The sequence below is a fragment of the Hippopotamus amphibius genome, chromosome 1, assembly GCF_030028045.1.
Source record: "Hippopotamus amphibius kiboko isolate mHipAmp2 chromosome 1, mHipAmp2.hap2, whole genome shotgun sequence".
NCBI lineage: Eukaryota > Metazoa > Chordata > Mammalia > Artiodactyla > Hippopotamidae > Hippopotamus > Hippopotamus amphibius.
In genome coordinates this window covers 78,919,090-78,939,061 of record NC_080186.1, presented here as the reverse complement: position 1 = coordinate 78,939,061, position 19,972 = coordinate 78,919,090, and the positions used below count along the sequence as shown (strand labels likewise).

Here is a 19,972-nt window from a genome sequence, read left to right as displayed (position 1 = left end):
ACTTCTCAGCCTTCAGAACTGTGAGAAATAAATTTTTGTTGCTTAAGACACCCAGTCTATGATATCGTGTTATAGCATCCCCAGTAGACCAAGACAAAGTCTCAGAAACATACAGCCACTAGAACTACCATGTGATCTAGCAATTCCACTCCTGGGTATTTATGCAAAGAAAATGAAAACACTAATTTGAAAAGCTATATGCACCCCTATGTTCATTACAGCATTATTTACAATAGCTAAGGTATGGAAACAACCTGAGTGCCCATCAACAGAGGAATGGATAAAGAAGATGTGGCACATATATGCAGTGGAATATTACTTAACAATAAAAAAGAATGAAATCTTGCCATTTGTGACATGCATGGACCTAGAGGGCATTATGCTAAGTGAAGTAAGTCAGAGAGAGAAAGACAAACACTGTATGATTTCACTTACATGCAGAATCTAAAAAACAAAACACATGAACAAACGTAACACAACAGAAACAGATCCACAGATGAAGAGAACACTCACGTGGCTGCCAGAGGGGCGGGGGGCGGAGAGAGAAATAGGTGAGGGAGGTTAAGCGCTACAAATTTTCAGTTACAAAGTAAATGAGTCAGGGGTATGAAATGTACAGCATGGGGGTTATAGTCAACAATTAGGTATTAACAGATGAAAACAAGACTTGTCACGGTGATCATTTTGAAATGTATAGAAATATCGAATCACTATGTTGCGTATAGGTTGATTATACTTCAAAAAACAAACAGACCAAAAACTCACAGAAACAGAGATCAGGTTTGCAGTTAACAAGGTGGGAGGGTGGGGGAGGAGGAATTGGATGAAAGTAGTCAAAAAGTACAAACTTCCAGTTATAAATAAGTAGTAGGCATGTAATGTACAACATGATAAGTATAATTAACACTGCTGTATTGGGTTGGCCAAAAAGTTGGTTTGAGGTTTTCCATAACATCTTCCAGAAAACGCTGAATGAACTTTTTGCCATCCCAATACATTATAAATGAGAGCTGTTAAGAGAGTAAATCCTGAGAGTTCTCATCACAAAGGAAAAAAATTTATTTCTATTTCTTTAATTTCGTATCTATAGGAGATGACGGATGTTCACTAAAGTTACTGTGGTAATTATTTCATGATGTGTGTAAGTAAAATCAATATTCTATATACCTTAAATGTATACAGTGCTGTATGTTAATTATATCTCAATAAAAAATGGAAGAAAAAAGAAAGAAAATGGCTTAAAGGGAAAAAAAAAGAAACATATAGCCACACAGCATCAAACTCTTAGGAGAGAAACCTGTTCTCACAGTAAAATGACAACTAATAAAAACAGAAGGAATGATGGAATTTGCAAATCAGTGGATGTTAAAACTAGTAAATGAATGTTGGATAAAGAACAGAATATTTACATAGTTCCCCAAAACCTTGTACAAATCACTTATTAGTTACAGAAGAAAAACAGTATCTTTACAGTGGAGAAATCTGGCAGATGCTACTTTAATCAGCAATCCAAGTCAATTTCAGTGGTATTATTAAGACAAACCAATATCATGTGTCTTCTCATATGATGCTCTAAGAAGGACCCAGTACCACTTCTGTAGAATTCCTGCCAACAAGGTATAAGCTGAATTTAATCATGAGGCTAGTTAGACAAACCCAAGTTGAAGGACGTTCTACCAAATAACTATCCCATATTCTTTAAAAACGTCAAGTTAGAGAACGTCGAAGAAAGGCTGAAGACCTGTTCCAGATTAAAGAGACATGACAACCAAATGCAACACATGATCTAAGATTGGATGCTGGCCTGGAAAAATAAAACAGCTATGTAGGACACTATTGGGCAATTAACAGAATTTGCCTATGGACCATGTATTAGATAATAGTATTATATCAATGTTAATTTTTGTTTTGATCATATTGTTGTGGTTATATAAGAGAATACCCTTTTCTCAGCAAATATTCTGAATGTTTAGGGGTCTACTAACATATGGTATCTCCAATTCACTCTCAAAAGTTTCAGAAAAAAAAATCATACTTACATACTATAGAAAAAAAGAGGGGGAGGGGTGGGGAGAGAGAGAGACAGAATGATAAAGCAAATGGGCCAAACTGTAAACAACGGGTAATGCTGTGTATAGGGTATATGGGGGTTCCATGTATTATCTGTTCTTCTAAATTTGAAAATATATCAAAATTAAAAATTACAAAATGTGCTTTTAATATTAAACAAAGACCCTCTTTGGATGTTAATCTGGGGGCTGGTGAAACACTTCAGGTAATTACCATAGATTTTTCTTTAAAGCGTTTGAATTATTTTGCAAGTCAAAATAAACTCAGGAGAGTTGCAGAAATGCATAGCACTGATTCCTATGGGAAATGTAATCTACTCTTTTCTCTAAGTGCTCATCAGATATTCCTGAGTACTGGTCATTTTGTCAGAAGTGGTGGTTTGCAATGAGTCCTTTTGCAGAACAGAACATTTTATGATTCCAATTTTGTAAATGGAAATAAAATGTATGCAAGGAATAAAGGCTGAAAGAAACAACCATGAATCTACTTAAAATAATTTCAAATGACTTGGCTTCATCTTCTTAATCTTGATGTTAATTTTTTAAGCATTCCATGCAGGAAGGCTGAATAACAGCAGGGTTGTTTAGGGAGAAGACAGGGGGTATTTATCTTTTTTTAATAAAAATACTTAAATTAGAAATCGCATGTGGCTACCTGTCTCTTCAGTTTCTTCATTTATCAGTTTTCTAAATTACCTTTTTCCACTCTCTATTTCTCTACATTAGACTGTCCCCCAGTGTTTACTGAGCACCTTCTAGGTGCTGTGCAAATATAAAAGAAGATCGTGACATGGGTCTCTGTGGCAGAGATCACTAGTTGCCTGTTTAACATCCGTTTCTTTCTTAGAAACAGACTATCTTCATTGTTCAGTGAGTCAGTGTACTCAGCTAAAAAATAGTTCCCTTGCATTTCCTTGCAGATGTGGTGTCCAATGAGATATAAACAGAAGTTGCAAGGTGAGGCTTCTGGGAAAGGTCTTTAAAATTCAACTGGAAGGCCTACTCTTTACCCTTCATCCTTTCTTCCACCTTGCCTGCAACACCAAAGTGATGGCTGGACTTTCAGAAGCCATCTTATAAACACAAGGATAAGGCTCCCACCCTGGGGATGGTGGAGGCAATTGCTAGAAGAGGCTTGGGTGCTCTCTTAGGGTCCACAGTACTAGTCCTGGCCAGCTTCCTCTGGACTCCTTTTAAGTGAGAGAAAAATCAACTTCTATTTTATTGAAGCCATCATTAAGGATCTCTGCAAGCAGCAGTTGAATACAACTTTTAAATTATATAGTCTCTTTCCCTGTTGGTGCAGTGGTTAAGAATCTGCCGGCCAATGCAAGGGGCATGATTTGATCCCTGGTCCAGGAAGATCCCACATGCTGAGGAGCAGCTAAGCCTGTGCCCCACAACTACTGAGCCCACACGCTCTAGGGCCTGCATGCCACAACTACTGAGCCTGAGTGCTGCAACTACTGAGCCTGAATGCTGCAACTACTGAAGCCCACACGCCTAGAGCCCGTGCTCCTCAACAAAAGAAGCCACCACATTAAGAAGCCCGCGCACTGCAACGAAGAGTTGCTCCCACTTGCCACAACTAGAGGAAGCCCTCGCGCAGCAACGAAGACCCAATGCAGTCAAAAATAAAAAAAAAAAAAAATAGGAAAAACACATACACATAACCACACACACACACACAAATTAATACAGTCCCTGATTTTGAGAGCTAATTGAGCAGAGAAAGCTAGCACACATAAAACACTTAGCGAACACATGCAGCTGGGTGGTATGTAGTTAGGAGACAGCATAGGTAGAATGAGTAAGAGCTTTAGAATCAGTTATCCCCGCAGTTCTATCCTCAGCTTAGCATTTTAGGGTGTGTGACTCTGGGCAAATGATCTAATCTTTCCGAACCTCAGTTTCCTCTTTTATAAAATGAGGATGACAATATTTACCTCCTGTAGTTGTAATGAGGAGCAGAGATAATGGGACTGGCCCTTAATAGGTGCTCAATAAATGATGGTAGTAATTTATACGCTATACAAACTCACAGCAGGATGAAATCTATATGGGTTAAAATTGTCAAGAAAGCCTTAGCGAATAAGTTGGATTTTGTTGGCAGGAAAGGACTGAAATGTTCAGGATGGATAAAGGGAAAAGGTGTTCCACATACATGGGTAAAGGAAAGGCATGGGTAAAGACACAGGGATTGGCTGAATATAACATATTTGAGAGTTACAAGGAAATCAATATAACAGGTACTACAGTGTTAAGGGAAATAGAGCAGCATAGATAGGGTGAGATCAGCATGGCATAGATGGGGTGGGCTCAGTTGAAAGCCAAAGAGAAGACATGTGACTTGCTATGAAAGGCACAGGAAAATCCCTAAGTTTCATACAAAAAGAAGGATCAAAACAGACATAATGAAAGCTCATCACACTAAGGTGTTCAGTTATCCTGAGTGATTTTCTTTTTGAACAAGTGACAAGGAAATGAGCCTGAGTGCCAAATGGAAAGTGTCTAACCCAAAAAAGTGGCCATTAATTTAATGGAAAGATTGCCTAATAGCAAACATTAATCTAGTTGTTAGGTGCTATGGGGTAGCCTGAGTTCACACAAGCTTTCTTCCTGTGGTTTTTGTATAAAATGAAGACTTTTTGTAAGACTTTTGGTATTTGGCAAAGGTGTTTTTCACTAAAAAACTTAATCAAGCCAATCAGACAAAATATGTTTCTCTGTACAAACCATGTGACACCAGCAGATACTCACCCATTTTGATTCTAATGGTGCCTTTTTCGCGATCTCATTTTAAAAAATCCACTTAGTAATGTCATTTGTTTCCAGCAAATATTTCAGGACTTTCTCAAAGTAAAAGTTAGGAGATCCATTAATCAATCCCTCCACTCTATGGCTTTCACAGAATCACCACATTATATAATAAAGTTAAATTATTATTGTTTTTCCTATATGTTAGGGTGCAAACTGGTAAACTACACCAGCCGACAGTCTTCCTGAAGTCCTGTACTTCCCTGAAATAGAGTATGTAATAGGGACTGTAAACACATGGGTATAAAGCTTGGCTGAGTAATCACATGTCTGAGATGTCATGGAAAAGGCATGAACTTGGAGTGAGAAGACTTGACCTTGAGTCCTGACTCTACAGGTAAGAAGATTGGAGAAGCTAGGCAACTCAGATTTCCTGAACCTCAGCTGGGTCCCCTGAAAAATAAGGATTATAACCCCTTCCTACTTCAAGAAGTCCTTCCTTGGGAGGGCTGCATAAAATAACGTGTAAAAGTGATCTGTAAGGCTTAAAGAATTGTAAAAGTGTGAGATTTTCAGTAGACACTTAGCGTGCCTACCCACTACGCTCCTGTCTTTGGGGAGCATCCCCGTCACACCCTTCCAAAGGGTGGACCCAGGCAGTCATATCTGAAATAATCATAACAATGATAATTTAAAAACAAGAGCTACAGTTTAGAATGATGAAAAAGTTCTAGGGATGGAGAGTGGTAATGGCTGTACAACATGTGTGTGTAATTGGGAATTCCCTGGTGGTCCAGTGGTTAGGACTCCGAGCCTTCACTGCCATGACCCCAGTTTGATCCCTGGGCGGGGAACTAAGATCCCACAAGCTGTGAGGCATAGCCAAAAAAAAAAAAAAATGTATGTACTTAATGCTACCGAATTGAATTGTACACTTAAAAATGGTTAAATGGTAAATTTTATGTCATGTATATTTTTCCACAAAACAAATTAAAAAAAAACAAACAAGAGCTAATACATATTGAGGACTTAGTACCTTTCTTATAATCCTTGACAAGGATTATTTTATTTCATCCTCACAATAACCTCATGCAGTAGATGCCAGCGTATCCTTATTTTACAGAGGAGCAAACAGAGACACAGAAAAGCTAAGTAACTAACACAAGGCTACATGGCTAGTAAGTGGTAAAGCTCTGTTTGCATGTGGACAGACTCCAGAGCCCTGTCCCCACTACCAATCCCTTCTCCCCGCCACCAATCAGAGGAGAGCTCAGGTCACAAAGCCTGAGGAGCTTGGCTTATCAGACTCTTACTCAGGAATCTGGTATAAGAGATACTGAAATTCTGATCAGATAGTGGTTGGCTCTGGACTCTTCTGATAAAAACCCGAGGTTTCTGGCTCCAAGGCAAGTCAAAGGCTCATGTGAGCCAAAGTTATAAGGGAACAGAAAACCAGGAGCAAAGAAGAAAGGCAGTCTAAAGAAAACAAGAGCCCAGGGAGGGGGGATGGGGTGTGTTGAAGACCTTTCCAGGTCCTATGCGTGTCTTGCACTTTGTATCTTTGTTATTGTTCTCCATGCTTATCAACAAACCTCTTTTATTTAGGCTGCTCCAATGAGCTGCATAATTTGCAACCTAATGAGCTCTGATTATTCTAATAAAGTATTTCAAGAGGGAAGAGAAGCTGTGTATGCAAAAATGTCTAAAGCATAGCTCTCTGTAATTGGAAAGAATGGAGCCACCCAATAACCAGGGAATAATGAATTATACTATGTCCATTCAATGAAATATTATGTAATCATGAAAATGCAAGAACAGAAAAAAGTGGAATAATTACAATAGGGAAAATACATGAAAAGCTGTAAATGTAGAAAAGAATATGTGTATTGTGAGCGTGTATATGTGTTCTATATTGTTCAAAAATTGCATTAAATTTTTGAGAAAAGCTTGAGGCTCTTAAAATCCCCTTTCTTAAAATATTTGATAGAATTATCAGGTATCAGAACTAGAAATAATTTTAGCAGTCATTTAGTTTAATTTTTCATTTCTTCAGATTCTGAACACCTTTCGTGATGAGGAGTCCTCTGTCCTCCAACGCAGTGGCTGCCCACCTCCTGCCTGAACACTTCTGGGAAGAGAAGGGCCGAAGTTTCTCCTCTCTTTGGTTGGCTGATTACAAAGTTCTCCCTTATGTTAAGTCTGCAGTTTCTTCCCCTTAGTTCTAGTTCTCTCTGTTGGGGTCAAATCTATTGCTTCTTTTTTCCCCCCTGAAATGTCCATTCTCACTGCACTAGACAACTGCTCTGAAAGTATGATCACTTTTGCTGCAGCCTCTGCTCCCTCTCATTGGCAGATACCAGTATTTGGAAGTTCCTCCTTGGAGAACTGTAGACCACACAAGCTTCTCTCCAGGTGGAACGTTATTGCCAGTGTCCCAGGAAAAAAGCACACACACATGAACAGAAGGATGAAAAGAGAACAGCCCTGGAGGAGAATGGCGGCCAATTGCAAATGGAAAACCCAGTAAAGGGGTCATGGGAAAACAGCCAACGTGGAGACTGACTTCTGGCTCCCCAGCAGACCTTCTTCCCTTGGTTTCTAGAACAGCTGATGCCATCCGCAAAGCTGTATCATGTCTCAGCATATCAGAAGCACATGAAGTCAAAATAAATGGAAAAAACCTCTCAAGCTAGTTTGGGAAAAACAGGTGGTTTGAATACACTGACTATTCAACCCTCCCATTTAAAGCTGTTAGGCAGACTGTCTCAGTGAACACTGCAGGTAGGATGCTGCCTAACAGGGATAACCCCTTGTTCTAACCGGCATAGAGTCAGCATGTTTTTGATGGGAAAAGATAAAAAGATAACTTTCAAATACTTCAATGACAAAGAGAAAGGAGAAACAGAAGCAGCTCTAGAAAACATAGGAGGAATTCGCTGGTGGCACAGTGGTTAAGAATCCGCCTGCCAATGCAGGGGACATGGGTTTAAGCCCTGGGCTGGGAAGATCCTACATACTGCAGAGCAGCTAAACCTGCGAGCCACAACTACTGAGCCCACGTGCTGCAACTACTGAAGCCTGCATGCCCAGAGCCCCTGCTCCACAACAACAGAAGCCACCGCAACGAAAAGCCTGCACACTGCAATTGAGTAGCCCTTGCTCTCCGCAACTACAGAAAGCCCGTGTGCAGCAATGAAGACCCAACGCAGCCAATAAATAAATAAATAAATAAATAAATAAATAAATAAATAATAAAATGAGCTCATAAAAAAAAAGAAAACATAAGAGATTCAAAAATCTTGGGGGAGGGATGGACTGGGAGTTTGGGATTAGCAGATGCAAACCATTACATATAGGATGGATAAACAATGAGGTCCTACTGTATAGAACAGGTAACTATATTCAATATCCTGTGATAAACTGTAATGGAAAATAATTTTTAAAAGAATGTGTATATATATATATATATAACTGAATCACTTTGCTGCTTAGCAGAGATTAACATGACATTGTATATCAACTATACTTCAATTTAAGAAAGAAGAGATTCAAAAATCTTGAACAAATGAGACAAAAACTAAAAAAGCAAAAATACGGACAATGTACCTAACCACTTGGTCTGACAAGACCCCCCACTCATGAATACGTTATACCCATGTGCACCCAACCACACACACAGAATAGGGGTGCAAATCCAAATGTCTGCTCTTTGGAATGTTCACGGTAAATCTGAGTGCAGGCAAAAGTGAAGCCCTCCCTGGGATCTAAACAAGTCTTAGGAAGCAGACTTTGCTTCCTATTTTAGCCAACGTTGCTCCTATATTTGCCTGAGCCCTCCACAATTATCTGGACACCAGAATTCATTCTTTATGTTTCTGGAGTTTACATCTTTGCCTGATCTTCCTAACTTTATTTATAATCGAAGCACCTCTATTTGGCCCCTGTACTCTTCTATTTTTTTAGGAAAAAGCATCCCCAAACAGTGGTAATTAGAGGGTGTTCAGAAGCTGGAAAGTAAGAAGAAAGTAATCTATACATAATAAGGAAATGTCTGTTACTCTCATATCTTTCTCTGAGACCAGGTGGCTGAGGATCCTCCTAGCCTTCAAGGATACATTTTAAAGAAAGTCTTAATTCAAGAAACTGCAATCTTCACTTACAAGAATCAAGCTACTTGGAGGTTGCTATAGGACTCTTTTTTTTTTATATATAAGTTTATTTACTTATTGGCTGTGTTGGGTTTTCATTGCTGCATACAGGCTTTCTCCAGTTGTGGCGAGCAGGGGCTACTCTTCACTGTGGTGCGCGGGCTCCTCATTGCTGTGGCTTCACTTGTTGCGGAGCATTGGCTCTAGGCGCTCGGGCTTCAGTAGTTGTGGCACACAGGCTTGATAGTTGTGGCTCACGGGCTCTAGAGTGCAGGCTCAATAGCTGTGGCGCATGGGCTTTGTTGCTCTGTGGCATGTGGAAATCTTCCTGGAGCAGGGATGGAACCTGTGTCCCCTGCATTGGCAGGTGGATTCTTAACCACTGCGCTACCTAAGAAGTCCCTGCTATAGGACTCTTAATCACTACTTATTTGAATCCTAGGTGCTCTGATGAGAGGTCATTTTAAAAGCATGCTTGCACAGGGACTTCCCTGGCAGCCCAGTGGTTACAACTTTGCCTTCCAAGGCAAGGGGGTGAGGGTTCCAATCCCTGGTCAGGGAGCTAATAAGATCCCACATGCCTCGTGGCCAAAAAACCAAAGCATAAAACAGAAGCAATACAATAAAGACTTAAAAAATGGTCTACATCAAAAAAAAAAGTCTTAAAAAAAAAAAAAAAAAGCCTGCCTGCATCAACCTGCAGGAGGTTTATGTCTGGGCATCCTGGTACTTAGATCCTGGGTTTCCCAGGTGATGAGGACTGAAGGTAGGTTGTTCCAGCCACTACAGACAGCAACAGCCACGTACATGAAGCCATTCATCAAGGCCACCTTTTCTTCAGATGTCTCACTTCCAGAATCACAGAATTTACCGTATAAAATGTTCAGGCCAGCAGCAACCAGCTTCCCACTTCCCTTCCCCAGAGAGGGCCATGCAAGAACCCACAGAAACAGGCTGGACACACAGGCCCGGCTCATTTGGGAAAATTATTTCAGTCACTATCTTCAGCTCCAATTCCTGCACTTGGCATATACATTATAATCTAGCTCCTAATCTAACTGGAGTCTGCTTCAGTGTAATGGACCAAGGCATCATCCCTTCCAAGCCGCGTCGGTGAAACCAGTGTAGCCCACTGGATGGAGTGCTAAGTGCAGCCGTGCCTCAGAAGGAAAGAGTGCTCCACAGGAGGAAAGAAGGGAGGGCATAAGCAGAAACACATTTTTAGAACGTGGTGGGCTTGGGGGACGAGGGGAAAGAAATGAACATCATGTCCTAAGAATTTCATGGCAGAGCTAAACGAGAGCATTTACAGCTATTCCAGGACTCTCCAACAGAAAGCTTTCCCTGGGTGCACAGACATTCACAATACTGAGAACTCTCAGGTGACAGTTCTGGCTCGTACATGTGGTCACAATGTCGCAGTGTGAGAAGGACACAACAGAATGCCCAAGAGGCATCTGGACAGCACACAGCAAAACAAAAGGCTGAATTCCCCTCCACAGAATTCCATTAGGGAACAAAGTGTGTTTATTACAAAGTCACATTTTCCGTTTTTCTGCTTGATAAAGTCAGCAATGCTGGAGGGTAGGAATGAGTACAAAGGGGAGTGTGAGGCTCAGGGATGCCCCTTCAGTGAGCAGAGGATGGACTGGTTGGAGACCTCCCACCCTTTTCGGACAAACACACACATCCAGATTCGGACTATGGTCACTTCCAGGCTTATTCTACACTGAAATAGTATCTTCTTGAAACCACACAGAGACCGCAGGCCCACAGATCTCCCCAACCATGAACTATTCCCCCAGCATGGCCAGTATGAGATTCTGCCAGTAACAGGATGCCAGACTCTTCCACAGCAACACAACTCACTTGCCACTATTTTTATTTGCATCATCCTCCCAGGTAGGATTAATTCCTTCTTTGAAGAATTCCTGCTTGGAAGAAGTCGCTGTGACCTGTCAGATTCCAGGGAGCTACCATGTTGCTATAAAACCTTTATACAGGCAAAGGTATCAATCTGGTTGATAATCTATTCAAAGCTCTATGAGTGAGTGGGATGGCCCAGCGTTCTCCTGGAGTACCAGAAAGTGTTGTTGTACTCTAAGGGATGCTCTCAGATCCAGGGCACAGCCTTCCTCTTGCTGACGCGCTCTTGTCCCATTCCTATGTGTCCCTCTCGCCATCTTTCTATGTGCTGTTTTTCTTCTTTTTGATCATGGTCCCCACTGTCATCATCTTTCAAGGCCTTGAACTTGTTCACCTTCTTGCTGCTGCTGTCGCCACTACCCCACAGAGTGAGCCTATCACTTTTACATGATGATATTCAGGGCCGCTTCATGGGTGTGCAAACTGTGTAGCAGGGTCCTGTGCTCTTTTAATGCTCCGTTGTCATCATCTTGAAATTCTTAATAATTTTTTGAATGAGGGAACCCACTCTTTCCTTTTTATTGGATGCCACAAATCATGAAACCAGGCCTGAAAATATTTCAAAGAGCTTCATGTCAAACCTCCCCATTCATTTGGCCATTCTTTTTTTTTTTTTCTCTCTTAATATTTATTTGCTTATTTATTTGGCTGCACCGGGTCTTAGATGCAGCATGTGGGATCTAGTTCCTGACCAGGGATCAAACCCAGGCCCCTTGTATTGGGAACATGGAGTCTTAACCACTGGACCACCAGGGAAGTCCTTTGGCCATTCTTTTTATAGAACCTGATTTAAGATCTTTTAACCATCCTGGTTGTTCTTCTCAGACTTTTGTTCCCAGAACTCACCACAGACTCTACATATGACCTAGTCAGTGAGGAGAATAGGGAACCTCGAAGATTGTTGTGATAAATAAGACTGTATGTATATTGGCAGGAACACAAAGCAATCACGGTTTACTATGTGACTGGCATCATGTTAAGCACATTACATGTGTTATCCTATGTAATCCTCACACCAACTTTCTAACTAAGAGACAGAGTTATCCCCAGTTTGCAGACAAGAAAACCGTGCCTTAGCGAGGTCACATAACTTGCTGAAGACCATACAGTTATAGGTGGAAGAGAACTCCAATCCAGGTCTGAAAGACTCTTTTACAGTAGCTCTACTAGGGCTTCTCTCGAGTTATTAGAGACACTCGCTACTTGAGAGGCTAGCACACATATTAACCAATTCTGATCATACTGTCAACTAATTTTGATTTAGATGATTCGGCTGAGAAGGTGGCTTTAGATGCTAACTAAGCTATTCCCACATGGCCATTCCCTTTTTCAGGTTCATGCCCTCTGTTAGGTTCTTTCCATCAAGCTTAGTCTCTATACTAGTTTCCAATTGCTGCTGTAACAAATTATCACAAACTTAGTGGGCTTAAAAGAATACAAATGTATTATCCTACAGTTCTGAAGGTCAGGATGTGTAATGGGCCTTACAGGGCTAGGATGAAGGTGTCAGGAGAGATGTGTTTCTTCTGGAGGCTCTAGGAGAGAATCTGCTCCTTGCCTTCCCATCTTCTAGAGGCTGCCTGGGTTCCTTGGCTTGTGGCCACATCACTCCAATCTCTGCTTGTCATCATGTCTCCTGCTCTGACCGTGACCCTTCTGCTTCCCTCTTATAAGAACCCTGTGATTCCACTGACCACTTGGATAATCTACAATAATCTTCCAATTTTAAGGTCAGCAGGCTAGTAACCTTAATCCCATCTGGTAATTCGTAATTCTCCCATTGCCATGTAATATAACATCTTCACAGGTTCCAGGGATTAAGATGTGGACATCTTTGGGGGTCTGTTGTTCTGTCCACCCCAGCCTCCCAACAAACCACACACACCAAGTTCCTCATGTGATGCGGATTCCAGGGCCTTTCCCTTTCTATGGTTCCCGCTCACCTTCCTACAGATGCATTCTGGTTCTTCTATGTCCAGTCAATAAACATTTATAGAGCACCTATTACGTGCTAGGCATTTTGCTAGGGGCAGGGGAGACCAAGAAAAAAAGATATCATCCCTGCCTACTGGGATAAAAGGAAGCATAGGTGGTGTAGGGGCACACAGGACTTGGGGTCTGGGGTGCGGAAGGATATGCAAAGATAAATCTTATTTCTCCTATTCTTATCAAGATCCACACAATCAAAACAGTAGGATTCATCATGAAACATGAGGATCTGTAATCTGGTCTCAGGCGTCACGAGGGTCAATGCCCACTGATTGCAGGCAGGGCTGGGTTTTCCAGAGAAGCATAGGAGCACACAGATCTCCCTCTGTGCTCCTGAAGGCCTTGCTTCAGCCTGGGGTCAGTGGCAGCCAGCAGGAATTACTCATTACCAAGGTGAGGAGGACCCCTGCTCAGGGGAACAAGCTATTTACCGTCTTCAGGTGGGACGGGCACATCCCAGGGGGGCGATCCTCTCCTCTCCCCAGGCTCAGCCTGACCTAAGAAATGGCTTATTTTGAAAGCTGTAAAGGGAAGAAATTGTTAGATTAAATATACAAAGATGTAGTTTAGTTCCTCTCTGCATCTCAAATGTGGAGTCTAAGGAAGGAGCCCGAACGTGTAAGCTTTCAATGATTTACATTTGTTTTTAGATACTGAGTCACAGCCCAGCACCCTGGATGTGCCTGAATTGACCTTTGTTCCTATCTGATGGCCTCTTTGTAACTGTCATCAGAAGAAACCCGGAAGCTCTCATAGGAGTTTGTATGGTTCCTGCCCACTGACATTTCACAGGAAGCAGCTAGCTTCGTTTCCAGCTCTATACTGAACTCTGCTGTCTCCTTTTAGAAACACACGCAGAGGGGGGTGTGTGTATGTATGTGTGTGTGTGTGTGTGTGTGTGTGTGTGTGTTCGTTTTGTTTAACCTGAATAGCTATGACAAACCAGGTCATTTTTAAAAAATCACACACACACACACACACACACACACACACACACACAGAAATTTCCTTTCTAGTGGCACATAACCAAAATGCTACTTAGGTGACACTGAATTCATGTTAAATCAGATGACTTTGTGAAATCACTAGTATTTGTATAGGGCTTTATAGTTGGCCAAAGAGGCTCTTGGCCACTGATTCCTGCTCCTTATAAATCTTGTGAAATACTGTCCTGGTTGGGGGTCCACTAAGCCTTAAGGACCTTTCAAATCCAGAGTCCCTTCTGAGAGCATTGATTGAATGGGGACTTTCTGTGTTTTACTCCAAATGAAAAACATCTGCTCTTCATCTATAAAGGACTAAGCCAGGGATCAGCTGTACTCTCTGCTGAGTCCCATACCTGATATGTGGCCATCAGCCTCAGCCTGAATACCACCAGCGACAGGGGCATCACTTCCCAAGGCATCTTTGCTTGGTTCTGACAAATGGCCAGAGAGGTTTGTAGATTCCCCTAGCACGTCCACAAGAGGGCCTTGAAAGGACATCTGCAAGGGTTTGGTGTGGGCCCAGTACAGGCTCTCTATATTGGAAACAGCCAACCAACCCATTCAGATCTTTTCTCCAGCATAATATGAGTGACAGGGAGTCACACATAAACAATGCACAAGGCCTGTGGTTTATCCCAATACTCGAAGTACTGAGTTAACTTGAGGCTTAAGAAGACATGGTCCTGCATCTTTACAATAAGCCTCCACTAGTGAGGGGAATATGGATGCTTCTCCTTCTGGAAACTTTAAAAAGCCAACCTAATATAAAGTTCAAATTATTATGCTCCTTCTAAAACTGAGGACGTGGAGTCTCATAAAGATCAAGTGATCCACAAGGTCTCCTGGCTAGGAAGTGGCACACCTAGCTTCTTTAACTTTGGCTACGGATTTTAGTTGATTAAAAAACAAAGATATACACACACCCATCAAAAATCTAAGTGAAAATTTTAAAAAATTAATTAAACCTAAACTTAAAAATTTTTTTCATTTAATGTATGGACTTTAGATAATAAACCAAAACTCTATATCATGACCTGGATGAATCTCCAGGGAATTACGCTGAGTAGAAAAAAGCCATTTTCAAAAGGTTACATATGATTCTAATCGTGGAAAGTATCTGAAATGACATCTTAGAAGGGAGGCTAGGTTAGAGATAGGGCGGAGTGGCGGTCAGTAGGCTTCAACTCTGAGCCAGGTGGTGTGGCCATTGCTGCCTCTGCCCATTGGCCAAGAGCAGAGCGAGCTTGAGGTCAGATGATCTTCACTGAGCCAATCCACAGGAAAGCCTTGGCTTCCAGGGCAATTTATCCTTTTACTGTCCACCCGAGAGAAACCAACAGTGGCTGTAAGTTTTTCAAATAGTTGGTGTGACATTAAGATTAATACACAGGTACTTGCCTGGGGAAAAAGAGCATTTATGGCAGCTTAATGCTGCAGACTCAACTGGACTTCCAAAGGACAGCAAAGATTGATGACAACCTGTAAACCATCGCATCTGTTCTGTGTAAAATCAGGGTGACCAGATGGCTTGGGAAGTGAAGCCTGAGAAAGAGCAGTCCCTGCTTGGTCTAGTGAAGTTCGTTCTCAGCTGGTGACTGTTCGTAGTTAATGGGCCAATGGCAAGGGCAGAGATGTACAAGAAGTTCAGGGAACAGTGTGAGAGAGGAGTAAAGGGAGAAGCGGCAACAGAGTACAAGGGCAGGATTCACAGCTTGAATGGACCGTGTCTGGGCCCTGCCCTAGAGACTGCAAGGCTCTGAGCCAGTCTCGGAGTCTCTCTGAGTTTCCCTGTTTGCAAAACAGGGCAATGAACCCCTGCCAGCCTCTGTTACCAGGTTGGTGGGAGGATCAAACGGAATGATATAAATAAAAAGCATTTCGTGAACACTTAAATTCTATGCAAATGCAAAGATCAGTAACGTGATTTGGCAAGATTCTTACCAGTGGTCCTTAGATTTCTGGACCTGTGATTTGGTGAGTAAGTTAACTCAGTCTGAAGGCTGGTGGGTCCAGGGCCCTCAAGTGAGCATCACTGATCAGGTCTTGACAGCAGCTGTTGCACTCACCGTGGATTTATGTATGGGATCATACAGTTGGAGAAGGAAGCATGACGGGCCACATCTGAGCTGAACTCTGGTAAGTTCAGCTGGCTCCTTACTTTGCTTCTAGGGCTGATCCTTGGCCCAAAGATATGCACATAGGAAGCCTTTACTACTGAGTGAGTGCTTATCTAATTTGGTGAGGGTTTTTTCCTCTTTTCCCACTTAGGTAATTTGATAAGTCAGTAAGTCTGGAAATGCTGGACAGGAGAGGGGAGACCGTCACAGTGGATGGCAGTCTAGTCAGAGACCCTCTGGGAGGGAGGCAGTTAGGGTTGAGCTAAAAATCCTCTCTGAGGACTTCCCTGGTGGCACAGTGGTTAAGAATCCGCCTGCCAATGCAGGGGACACAGGTTCGGTCCCTGGTCCGGAAAGATCCTACACGCCGTGGAGCAACTAAGCCCATGCACCACAACTACTGAGGCTGTGCTCTAGAGCCTGCGCACCACACTTCTGAAGCCAGTCCCCCATCCCTCCGCAACACCCCCCCCACACACACAACCGTGCACTAGAGCCTGCACAGTGCAACTACTGAAGCCCACACGCCTAGAGCCCGACCTCAAAGAGAAGCCTGCATACTGCAATGAAGAGTAGCTCCTGTTCACCACAACTAGAGAAAGCCCAAGTGCAGCAACAAAGACCAAACACAGCCAAAAAACAAACAAAAATCTTCTCAAAGAAACAGTACAGTGCAATTGAATATGCCATTCAGAGAAGTGGCACAGTGTGGCAGAAAGCACATAGGCTCTGGGCTCAAGGAGCTGTGTGAGTGACCTAGCTTCATCCTCTCTGAGCCACGGTTTCCTCTCCTGCCAAATAGTTAATGACAACAGTGCCCTCCTCATACACTTGTCCTGAGGACTAAATGAGATAAACAGATACGGCATAGCTGGCAGAGAGCAGAAACACAATAACATGGATCCTTTCCTTCTTCAAAAGACAGGAAGAAGATATCGTAAACTCTTTTAAAATGTCTTCCTGTGCACGAGAGAATGAAACTAGGAGCCTTGGGTAGCTAAGCCTATCCTCTTGGTAACTCCTGGAAATGCATCTTATCAAGCTTGGGATGGAGTCAAACAGATTCCTACCCATGCTCCACTAATCACAAGCGCTGTGATCTTAAGCATATTAGTTAATCCCTCCTAATCTCTGTCTCGAGTGTAACACAGAATTTCATAATACCTATGAGTATGGTTATTTTGAAAGTTAAATAGGAAGTATATGTAAAGTGGCTAAGACAGTGTCTTACACACCGTCCAAATGCAATAAATAGTTGTTCTTATCCTAACTGTCTTGGGTTTGGCAGAAGTGCCCAGAGAAATGGAGGACAGGGTGTCCACGGACATCACAACTACTCTTCACAATCATCAGTAATCCTCGCCTCCATCTGTGCACTACTTTCTTCCCACTTGAGTTCGACGACAGTTCACACTCAAGAACTTTGGGGCTGTGAATGAGTCAACAGGGTGGTGCAGCTGCCAAGAAAACAATGGCTGTCATCCCAACACCACACCTGGCGCACTGGAGGACACAATCAAACTGGACGTGAAGAAGCTGCCGAGCGTGCCAAGGGGAGCTAGCAGGATGGGAAAATGGCTGAAAAGATGCCGTGAGGGACGTCTGAGGGACTGGGACGACAGAAACCCAAGGAGTACACATAAACCAATATGAAAGGCTGATATGTGAAAGGATGATTTCATTTATTCCGTCATTCCCTGGAGAGCAGAAAGCAGACCAGTGGGGAGAAGTTACCTGGAGATACATTTCAGTTCAGTGTAAAGAATTTTGTGACAACGCAGCCATCTGATAACAATGCTCTTGTACATCAGTGGACTAGGCTGTCCCATCAAGGAGGACTTGAGTCCACAATCTGGCATCTGCGGGGAGAGGTGGGGAGGCTGGCCTAGACAGCTCTCAGGCCCTTCACAACTCTGAAATTCTATCGCATGAGAAGCCCACGACGGCTTCAACAGACGCTGTTAGCAAGTCATTCATGTAAAGCTTGTCCTCTACTTTGTTATAAAACTTGGGGCACCACAATAGGGTAGAAGAAAAAGATATCTGATTTACCTTAATACTAGTTACAGTTACTACTGCAGATGAGAGGTCCAATATATGTAGTTAGCAAATACACACTGCTCCTCTGCTCTACGGAGGGTACCTGAAGTGCCAAACCAATCTCTTCTTCTGTGTGTTAAAATTTTCATTCCAGCAACGTAGCAGAGAAAGGAAGCTATGACCACCAGCTTTGAAAAACAGATTTTGAAGTAAAAAGGAGTAGCTGCTTCCAATTTAAGCACACTATTTAATATCACAAACCTCAGTCTGTGATGACAGTTATATTTACCTACAGGGGCTGTTCATTCACTCATTCAACAAATCTGTGAGCACCTATTATATACCAGACCTGGTTCTACTTGCTGGGGACTTCTCTATCATTGAGCTTAAGAGACACACAGCCCTCACGGAGCTTACCTTCTAGTGGGGGAGAGGCAGCAATAAATACAGTTAAGTATATTGAAGTATGCTAGTGTGAACAGACTATGTAAAAGTGCTATAAGAAAACAAAGCAGGAAAACTTCCCTGGTGGTCCAGTGGTTAGGACTCTGTGCTTCCAATGCAGGGTTCGATCCCTGGTCAGGGAGCTAAGATCCCGCAAGCAGCACAGCATGGCAAAAAATAAAATAAATAAAAAAAATAAAATAAAATAAAATAAAATAAAATAAAATAAAATAAAATAAAAATAAAAAATTTAAAAAAACCATCTTTCTCAACTATACTCCAATATAAAATAAAAATTTTTTTTAAAATAAAAAAATCTGTTAAAGTTAAAAAAAAAGGTAAGAAAGCAGAAATAGGAATAGGGAGGAGGAGGTGGTTTCTGTGAAAGGATTAAGTAAGGGAATGCACGTAAAAATTCCCGCATGGACAGGTTATACAGAAAGTCTTCAATCAATGTCAGTTATCATTACCACGGGGACTTCTGAGTTTGCAAGATCTGCAGTTGTATGTGCATCATTCCACTTCTGAATTACTGAGTAGGTAATGTGTATTCAAAATTAAAACCAAAAGGAAGCAGGTCCTGATATTGTTTTCAGGTAGAAGAAATGAATCAATGAAAATGTCATGACTTTGGGGTACTGGCATTGTTTCACTTGTGCAAGGATGTTGATATGAACCTGCAGGAAATACAGAAATGCAGAAGCTGAGGATTGTGCCAAATTACATCAGGTCAGGGACCTAATTTTTCTAAGCCTTGGTTCCCCTGCACCCCATCTGACCAGGGCTGTTGGGACACTCAGTATGTAAACACTAAGTAAATGCATACCTAAAATACGATACACATGTAAAATACTGGGCACACAGCAGGTACACTTAGCTTACATTATTACCATTGTCCAAACAAACCCATCTGAGTTTTCAGAGATTTTCAGTGTGTTCATAATGAAAAAACAAGGCAGCATTCCTCAGGAGGGAACATTCCACAATCATGTGTTGCTAGGAGCTGGACGAAGGTCACTTGTTATGAGAACAAACCAGGAAAACATAAGGAAGCGTTCAACGGATTAAATGCTCAGTCCAGTGCTCAGCCTTGCTAACTCCTTGGCTGCAGTCTTCAGAATTCCAGAAGATGCAAACAAAGACACACTGATTCACTCAAAGCAGTTCTTCGTACAAGCCTGAGGACTTAGCCAAAAAGCAGTCCAGCAGGATTTATGAAGTGTGCTTCCCTCTACAGAGCCTGCAAGTCAAGGAGATGCACAGGCTCCCTCTAGTCAGCCCTGTTTTTCCAGAGACCTCTGTAGCATCGTCCCTCTGCTCTTACCACTCTGATCGAGAGTCTTGGGAAATGAAAATTTAATTTGTTCTGTGTTGAATTTTTTCTCATGGGGCAACTTTACAAGGAAGGAGCTCTTTCTGCTTTCCCGGAGCGGGAAAGGATCCCCATCAATCCCACTTCCTCAAGTTCTGAAGTAAATGAAAGCTTTGGAGTATTT

The 19,972-nt window shown here is 42.2% G+C and overlaps 1 pseudogene; it reads right to left on the bottom strand.

Annotated features, from left to right (window-relative positions):
* Positions 1-9,666: 9,666 nt before the first annotated feature.
* LOC130830016 (eukaryotic translation initiation factor 4E type 2-like) lies at positions 9,667-14,436 on the bottom strand (annotated as a pseudogene).
* Positions 14,437-19,972: the final 5,536 nt, after the last annotated feature.